Source organism: Carassius carassius, chromosome 28 (genome assembly GCF_963082965.1).
Source record: "Carassius carassius chromosome 28, fCarCar2.1, whole genome shotgun sequence".
NCBI lineage: Eukaryota > Metazoa > Chordata > Actinopteri > Cypriniformes > Cyprinidae > Carassius > Carassius carassius.
In genome coordinates this window covers 3,194,705-3,203,200 of record NC_081782.1, presented here as the reverse complement: position 1 = coordinate 3,203,200, position 8,496 = coordinate 3,194,705, and the positions used below count along the sequence as shown (strand labels likewise).

General features: G+C 43.0%; 1 protein-coding gene across 1 annotated transcript in view; it reads right to left on the bottom strand.

Annotated features, from left to right (window-relative positions):
* LOC132107724 (phenylalanine--tRNA ligase beta subunit-like) overlaps positions 1-8,496 on the bottom strand; it is a 297,726-nt gene that overhangs the window by 160,704 nt on the left and 128,526 nt on the right. The window lies entirely within an intron of this gene.

Sequence of the window (8,496 nt, the reverse complement as noted above, 5' to 3'; positions counted from 1 at the left end):
TCATATGCAGTATGATGTGGATTTTGAATCTGCGCAACACAACTAAATGTTTGTCATGGCTCTTTTTGTGGTTGAAGCTGGTTATGAAAAAAACTCCAATTAACAGGCTGGTTACATTTTATTCAGTCTACAGGTGCAAGTAAATTTTTTCATCATTTCTGCTTTTGTATTGTTTGACACTTACGAAAATGCATATAAATATTTTATCACTTTTTGAAATTATTTCTTCATGAGCACAATATATATTACTTTGTTTCTTGATTAATTTCTTTTTTTTGCCCCTTGCAGTTTGATAAGTGCTTTAATGAGTTTTGGCACACAAAAGTTTCTTTCAGGAATGGATGTTCAGTTTCTGCACATGAAAATATGTGAATTAAATTCAAGCACTTTTTTGTTGAACCTCTTTGGCGATGGGCTTCTGCTGAAATAGCATTGGGATTTCTTTTCCTTCTTTTATTAAAGTTGAAGTATGTTAATGTTTCGCTTTAAAATGAACAAAAATCAGTTTCTGAGCAAATATCTTACCTCGATTTTACAACGATAGGCTTATTGATTTATAATTTAAGGTGTCGGGTCCGATTTTGCGGGAAATCGGCATCTTCGCGTGTTTACGTCACGTACATAAACAGAAAAAAAGACAGCGTTTGTAGCCGTTTTCCAACGGTTGCTTAGAATTTAAACGTCACCTCGACGGCTGCTTTAAATTGGTGAAGTTCTTAACGAAAATTATCATTAACATCTGGGGAACCTGTGTAAAATCTAAGAAACATCTCGGTTACGTATGTAACCACAGTTCCCTGAATAGGGAACGAGATGCTGCGGTGACGTCACCGTATGGGAACACCTCTCGGTGTGACGAATGTCTGAAGCCCTATACCATCCCTCCAATCCTATTGGCCAAATAGCGATTGGCACCGCCCTACGCATGCGTACGCATCGTATACCTGAGTGCTGCGCACTTTTCCGCTCAGATTTCATGAACTGAAGAAATGCTATCAAGGTACGGAACGGCCGGGACCGCAGCATCTCGTTCCCTATTCAGGGAACCGTAGTTACATACGTAACCGAGATGTTCCCTTTCATAGGTCACTTTGATGCTGCGGTGACGTCACCATATGGGAACCCTATACCATAACGCCTGACGTACCTGATAGTTGGAATCCAAGGAAAGCATCTGCTCAAGCGGACTGAACCTGGGAGCCAGGAGCCATCCTCACATCCAGACTGTAAAACTTGACAAACGTCCTCGGTGAGGAACATCCTGCCACAGCACAGACGTCATATATAGAAGAACCACTGAGAAAGCTTGTGATGAAGCCACTGCTCTCGTGGAATGAGCTCTAATTCCTAAGGGCGAAGCAAGTCTGCGCGCCTCATAGGCTAAAGATATAGTCTCCACCAACCAATGAGGCATGCACTGCTTTGTGACAGCATGGCCTCTATTTTGTGTCCTAACAGACAAAGCTTCCAAGACCACTTGCTGAAAGTGAAAAGGGTTCGAGGCGACCTTAGGGACATAATTAGGCCTCGGTCGCAGCAGTACTTTCACGAACCCTGGCGAAAAGTCCATGCAAAGGGCGAAACAGAAGAGTCTGCAAATCCCCAACTCTCATGAGGAAGGATAAAGCCACAAGAAGAACTGTCTTTAAAGTAGGATTTCTTTATTTTTTACAATTTCCAAGGGCTCAAACGGATGTTCTGATAGGCCTTGCAACACAATGAATAAATTCCAATGAAGGAACTCATGCAGGGCGGGAAAGGCCTTAGCCGTCGCAAACCCTGTATAAGCGAGAGACCAGCGGATGATGGCCCACTGAAGTACCATCTATATATACATGGTTAGCTGAAATGGCTGCCACGTAAACTTAAGAGTGGCTGGTGTTACTTCATCAAAAAAATGGTCTTGAAGAAACTCCAGTTCTGAAGCCACGGGGTAGTAAACTGGATCTAAATTATCAATTCCACAGGCAATAAACAGTTTCCATTTGAAAGCATAAAGCGTCTCATAGAAACTGCCCTGGAATTCATTATAGTCTCGGTGGTTTAACTCACCGGGGCATATTAACTCACTCTGCTCAGAGGCCATGCCAACAGCTTCCATAGATCTGGCCTTGGGTGCCAAGTCATCATTCGTGCTTGCGATAGTAAGTCCTGTCTGAGGGGAATCTCCCACAGAGAGCCCGCTAGCAGACTGACCAGATCCGCAAACCACGGCTGTGTGGGCCACCACGGAGCCACCAGCAGCAGCTGCTCCACTCTGTCCAGCCGTATTCTGGATAACACCGCTGGAATTAGTCGAATTGGAGAAAAAGCATAAGCTGGTCCTGGGCCAATCGTGAGCTAATGCATCCAAGCCTAGGGGCGATGGAGGGCATAGGGAGAACCATAGCAGGCAATGCGTAGTTGTGCTCGACACGAATAAGTCCACTTCAGCTTCTCCAAATACTTGCCATATAGGCTACTGTTTGGTGATGCAACCTCCATTCCCCTTGCTCCAGGCTCTGTCTGGAGAACAAATCCATTCCGAAGTTCAAGTGCCCGGGGACATGAACCACTCGGATCGACAGAAATCTGTTCTGAGACCAAAGAAGAATAATCCTCGCCTGCCTGCACAGGGGGTGAGAGCGTAATCCTCCTTGCTGATTTAGATACGACACAACCGCTATGTTGTCTGACCTGAGTAGTACATGACGGCCGGTCAGCAGATTCAAGAAATACTGGAGAGCTAGAAAAACTGCCAGCAATTCCAACCTGTTTATATACCAGCCGCGTTGTGTCGCCGTCCATGCTCCATGAGCTGGGTGTCCTTGATGAACAGTTCCCCGACTGGTCTAAGACGCTTGCGTCGTGCCAGTCTCGTGGGAAGCACGAATCCCCAGCTGAACTCCAGTTAGAAGGAATTTAGCTGACATCCATGGTTTTATCGACATAACACACCTCCGTGTCACCGGAATCGTACAATGCGGAAAACAACCTGGTGAAATGTTTTGGCTTTTCGTCCACTACTGAAAATGGGCGCATATGAAGCAAGCCCAGATGGATTACAGGGGATGCCGCTACCATTAGACCCAAAAGTCTGAGGCACAAACTCACCGTCACTGCGCAACCTGCTATGAAATGGCGCAGGCATGACGTGAGAGACTGAACACGTGGAAGAGATAGTCTTGTTGTCATCACGCGAGAGTCGAAGTCTATTCCCAGAAGGTTATCCGCTGAGAGGGAATTAAAACACACTTCTAGAAATTTGTGCATAAGCCAAGGCTGTTTAGATGATTCAGCACAAGATCCCGATGGGAGTGTGCTTGAGTCTGCGATTGTGTTAACACCAGCCAATCGTCCAGGCAATTCAATACACAAATGCCCTGGAGCCGCAACGGGGCCAAAACTGCGTCCATGCATTTCGAAAATACTCTATGAGCCAAGACTAAGCCGAAAAGAAGAACACAGTATTGATACGCTTTGCCCTCTAAAGCGAATCTGAGGAACTTCCTGTGTCTCTTGATGATCTGAATATGAAAATATGCATCCTTCAGATCAATCGTGACAAACCAACTGTTTGGTTGAATCTGAGACGGAATAGACTTTACTGTTAACATCTTGATTTTGCTCATCCTGAGTGCAAGATTCAAACGGCGTAAATCGTCACTTTTATTTATTTATTTATTTTTTACCAAAATAGCGGCTGTAAAACCCGACTCCATCTGAGAGGGTTCTACTTTTATAGCCCCTATTCCCAGCAGAGATGCTCCTGCCGCAGCACCACGATTTGGTTTAACAACCATGGGAAGATTTCCACGGCAAAGAGGCGGGCCTTTCTGAACTGAATGGTGTATCTGTGACGAACTGTGCGTAACACCCATAGTGAAAATGCCGGGCAAGCGCTACCCTGCTGCCCATAAAACGTAGTGGTTTCCAAGCCTCCGCCTGCAGCGTTCCCACATGCATTAACGTCCGAGCACGGAAAGCTCACAGTGTCCGTAAGCATGTGTCAAAGTCACTACGTTTCGTTGTGTCTAATCTTGAAGCGTATCCACAGCAGAATTAAATCCAACAAAATGAACATTGGGCCACGCCGATAGCGTGATTACGGCAGCTGTGTGAGCCGTCATAAACAGGCCGTCTTAGTCAGCCTCTTGTGCCGTCCCAAGTCTGAAGGCTGGATTGTGCAGAGTGTCTGAGGGGGCGCTCAAGTGATAGCTCGATCCAATGATGCTCGAGGTGCCTTTGCTGCGAGACAGTCAGTGTTAGAGCATGGGGACTGCAGTGAGAGGGTTGGATGTGCATTAGCGGTCCAACAGTGCTCTCTAATGGAGGGCACAGTCCCTGACGAACAGGAGGGGAAGCGCATGCGTCAAAGTCGCCGGTTTCGTTGTGTATAATTCTGAAGCATATACACGGCAGGATTTAATCCAACAAGATAAACATCGGGCCACGCCGCTAGCGAGAACGCGGCAGCTGTGTGAGCCGTCATAAACTGGCCGTCTTTGTCAGCCTCTTGTGCCGTCCCTCAAACTCTGAAGGCTGGATTGTGCAGAGTGTCTGAGGGGGCGCTCAAGTGATAGCTCAATCCAATGATGTTCGAGGTGCCTTTGCTGCGAGACAGTCAATGTTAGAGCGTGGGGACTGCAGTGAGAGGGTTGGATGTGCGTTAGCAGTCCAACAGCACTCTCTAGTGGAGGGCACAGTCCCTGACGAACAGCAGAAGTATAGGAACTGCTATAAGGGGATTGAGGACGAGAGGCTTTTGCCGTCCAACTCAGGTTTTCTGTAATGTTGACGAGATTAGCCAAGGTGGCGCTCGACCGTTAACATTCCCGTCATAGAACTGTTCACTGCTCGGGCAGTATGTTTGGTAGCACTTAGCGCCAAATCTGTTGGCCCCCGCAGCTTTTTCACAGCCTCCGGTTGTAATATCTTTCTCGTTAAGAACTGCCATCAAGTGAAGTAAATTTGCCGAGATTAGACGAGACTCGACACGCCTTAGACGAGACTTTAGACCGCGGCCGAGTTTGGCGCAATCCGTTCGGCTAGAGAGTTCGTCCACCAGCGGCATCGCTGTATAACAGCAGTCCGCCATGTCAGCAATGGTGGGGAAACCCGCGGCGTTCGTGATGTGCGCTGATCAAGGCTGCTTCCAGGACCTCGAAACCTCTTGGTGGAGGTCCGTGAAGAAGGGTAGCGGCTCACGGGGGGATAGTTTATCCACCACGCGGGTAACCACATTCAACAGCTCACTGAGGAAGGGGAGGCGCGTTTCTCCTGTCCGCTCAGAGGGAGAGAACCGCATGTGATGGCCAGAGCCTACTCTGAGTCCGAAGCTGCGGTGGACAAACATTGTTTGTAAAAGCAAATCTGCTGATTTAACACACTCGAGTGGGGGAGAGCGAGCAAAGTGGAAAAACTCCAGCGCATCATTGTATTCATAGTCCAAGCCGCACACATCGCCCCAAACCACCACCTCGTAACGGCAGGGGTTAGACGCGAGGCGACCTGTAGAAAATACACTCTAGAGCGCAGAACTGTAGCTGCAGGCTATCACGGAGAGAACATGTAGAGAGGCTGCTAAACAAACCTCTCATGAGTGCCTCCCCATGATAAACCCATTATACGGCTCTTACCTTTCGTTGACTCATCGCGTCCGCGAAGAGGAGTTGAACACTGCTTGAAGAAAAAAACGCTGAGAACGCGAGATGGTTTCCTTAGGGCACAGATGATTCGCTTTCCTGAAGAAAATGAAATCTGAGCGAAATAGCGCGCGACACTCAGGTATGATGTAGGGCGGTGCCAAGCGCTATTTGGCCAATAGGATTGGCAGGATGGTATAGGGCTTCAGATATTCGTCACACCGAGAGGTGTTCCCATACTGTGACGTCATCGCAGCACCGAAATGACATATGAAAGGGAACTTCAAACTTTGCAGCGCAGAAGCCTGTGTTAAAACGAGAGTAAGTTAAATATCGGCATGTTTTAAGAAGTGGCGACAGCACCGAGATCCCAATTGATTAGGTTACTGATGCAGATAAACAGGTAACGTACACTGTAAAAAATAATTCTGTGGCTTAGTAAATATTACAGACATTTTTAACTTTATTAACTTAATAAAATCTCTGAATATCGTGTACTTGATTGTTTGAGTTAAACATACCAAAATAATTGAGTAAAAATCCAACAGTTCATTTTATCTAAAATTTACAGATATATTTAAGTTGTTTTCAATAAAATTATTTAGTATTCGACTAACCAATTATTTCTTTATAATATACTTAATATATTTGTGAAATTTCTATCAAAATATTTGAGAATGTTGAATTAAACTGATCTGTTTCAAGAAACAAAAATATTACTTAATTCAAATCAATATTATTAATATATTTAACACACTCTTAAAATTTGAGTTTACTCAATTAAAACAATGCACCCCTCCCCCACCCTCTGACGTGACGACAACTCGACGGTTGGTTGAGTCAGTGAGCGCGGGCAGTTTGAACTCTCCAGTCTCCAGACAACAGCTCTCTTCTCAGCGTCGCAGATTTGGTGCATTTCCTCTGTGAAATTCAGGTTTGTGTATGTTTTATTTTATCTATAAAATCTTTACTGTGCTTTAAATCATATTTAATGCAAAACAACATACAGAGGCGTAATTCGACACCTAAACGAGTCGCGCCTGTCTTTTTGCATGATTGAAACGCTTTGCATAAACACATGACTTCATTCCTAATGATAATAAATATAATTATTATCATTTGGATGAAAAAATGTCCTCAGAACTGTCACTGTTTGTTTATTGGCAGGTTATGTCAGTCACTCGCAGTAGGCTATCTATCGGCTGTGAGTGAAACGCAGGACGGCGGTATGAAGTTCAAAGTTCACCCGCAGAGGTGAGTCCGTCTCCGGCACGAGGACCAGCGCTGGTGGATATTGGGTTGATTTGATTACACTTAAATTAGCCTACCTGAATTTTTAAATGTTTAATTTTTACTTATAAAATGTTTGTTAAATGAGTTTAAATGTAGGCAATATTGTATACAGTGTAAAATGTGCTGTATTGCTGTACTCATTGAAAATAAAGGCCAATGTCATGTATACTGGTGGTTGTGTGGAGTAGGCTACTATTTTACAAAGGTTTAGAGAAAATAAAAAGTTAATATTACTCATTAATAAAAACAGTTAATATTACTCATAAATATTGTTTTTAAATGTTTAAATGTTAAATTATTTCTACTCAATTTTATTTGTTAATGTACCAGATGCAGTTACTCAGATTTACTTAATTTTTTTACTTGCATTTACTCAATTCATACAGTATATTTCATTGATTTCACAGCTTTAAAATTTACTCAATTTTTTTGAGTGTAAAAATGTTTCACCAATAAAATTGAGTAAATAATAGTTAAACTTTTTACAGTGTAAGAGGTTTGATTTTAGTGACTCTGTAGTAGTCTAGCTAACATTAGAACACTTGTTTGATGATTCAGTATCTAGCATCCTTTGTTGTTGCTGTTGTTTTTCTGTGATCGCTTAAATAAATAGCATTTACTTTCTGCTAGAAAATAAATGCTGCAATTCTTCTTTGGGATCCGCTAAACTGACTGAGCAATCATTATAAACGTAACGTGATTTATTTTAAAATATTAACGTTTTTATTTGATCGTAACAAAGCAGCAGTTATGTTACTTAACTGTTCAGGCGATATTTTTGTAGGATATAATATATGACAGATATTCATCAGATTCATCAGCGCACAGGAGCAGTGGCGAAGCACAACCCTCGTAAAAAAAATACCTCCGCAAATGACTTGCATTTGTATGTTTCAAACAGAGAGGGCGATATTTCTAAAGTCATACAACAGGTTTTTATTTTATTTATTTATTTTTACTCAAAATTACACACGTGAACCAGTGCTGTTTGGTGACTGAAACTTCTAATTTTTAGGTGAACTATTGCTTTCTTGTTTTCTTTTACAAGGTTTTTTTTTTTTTTTTATAATTGAAAAACAGTTACCATATGGAGCTTCTCTGAGTGCTTGACATCTCTCCACAGGTTTGGTAAAGTACTGCTTGAACCCTCTGATATCTGTAGTGAATATGCCAGTTTTTGAATTCTCATGTCTCACAATTTGCATATGATTATGAGCACTGGCTTCAGGGCTCGGCCCATCAAAAGAATAATTTCTGAGTTCATAAGAGACCTGTGAAATGATTCGAAGATCAGATCAGATGTCTCATGGGCAGTGTGTGTGATTTCTGCCTCCCATCAAATGGGATTTTAAGTCAGAGAAAAGCAAATGGAAAAAGTCTTGCACTCTCATTTCTTCCTCCCTTCATAAACCTTGAATCTGTCCATGAGATGAATCTTAAGATGAAAACAAACATGTCAGTCTCCATAGATCTAGGTAAAATGTACACTTTTTACACTAATTTTTAAAATGTATTTCTCAGGGACACATTTTTATTTGTATTTTTTAAGAAGCTGAGTGAAAATTGCATGCAAATATAT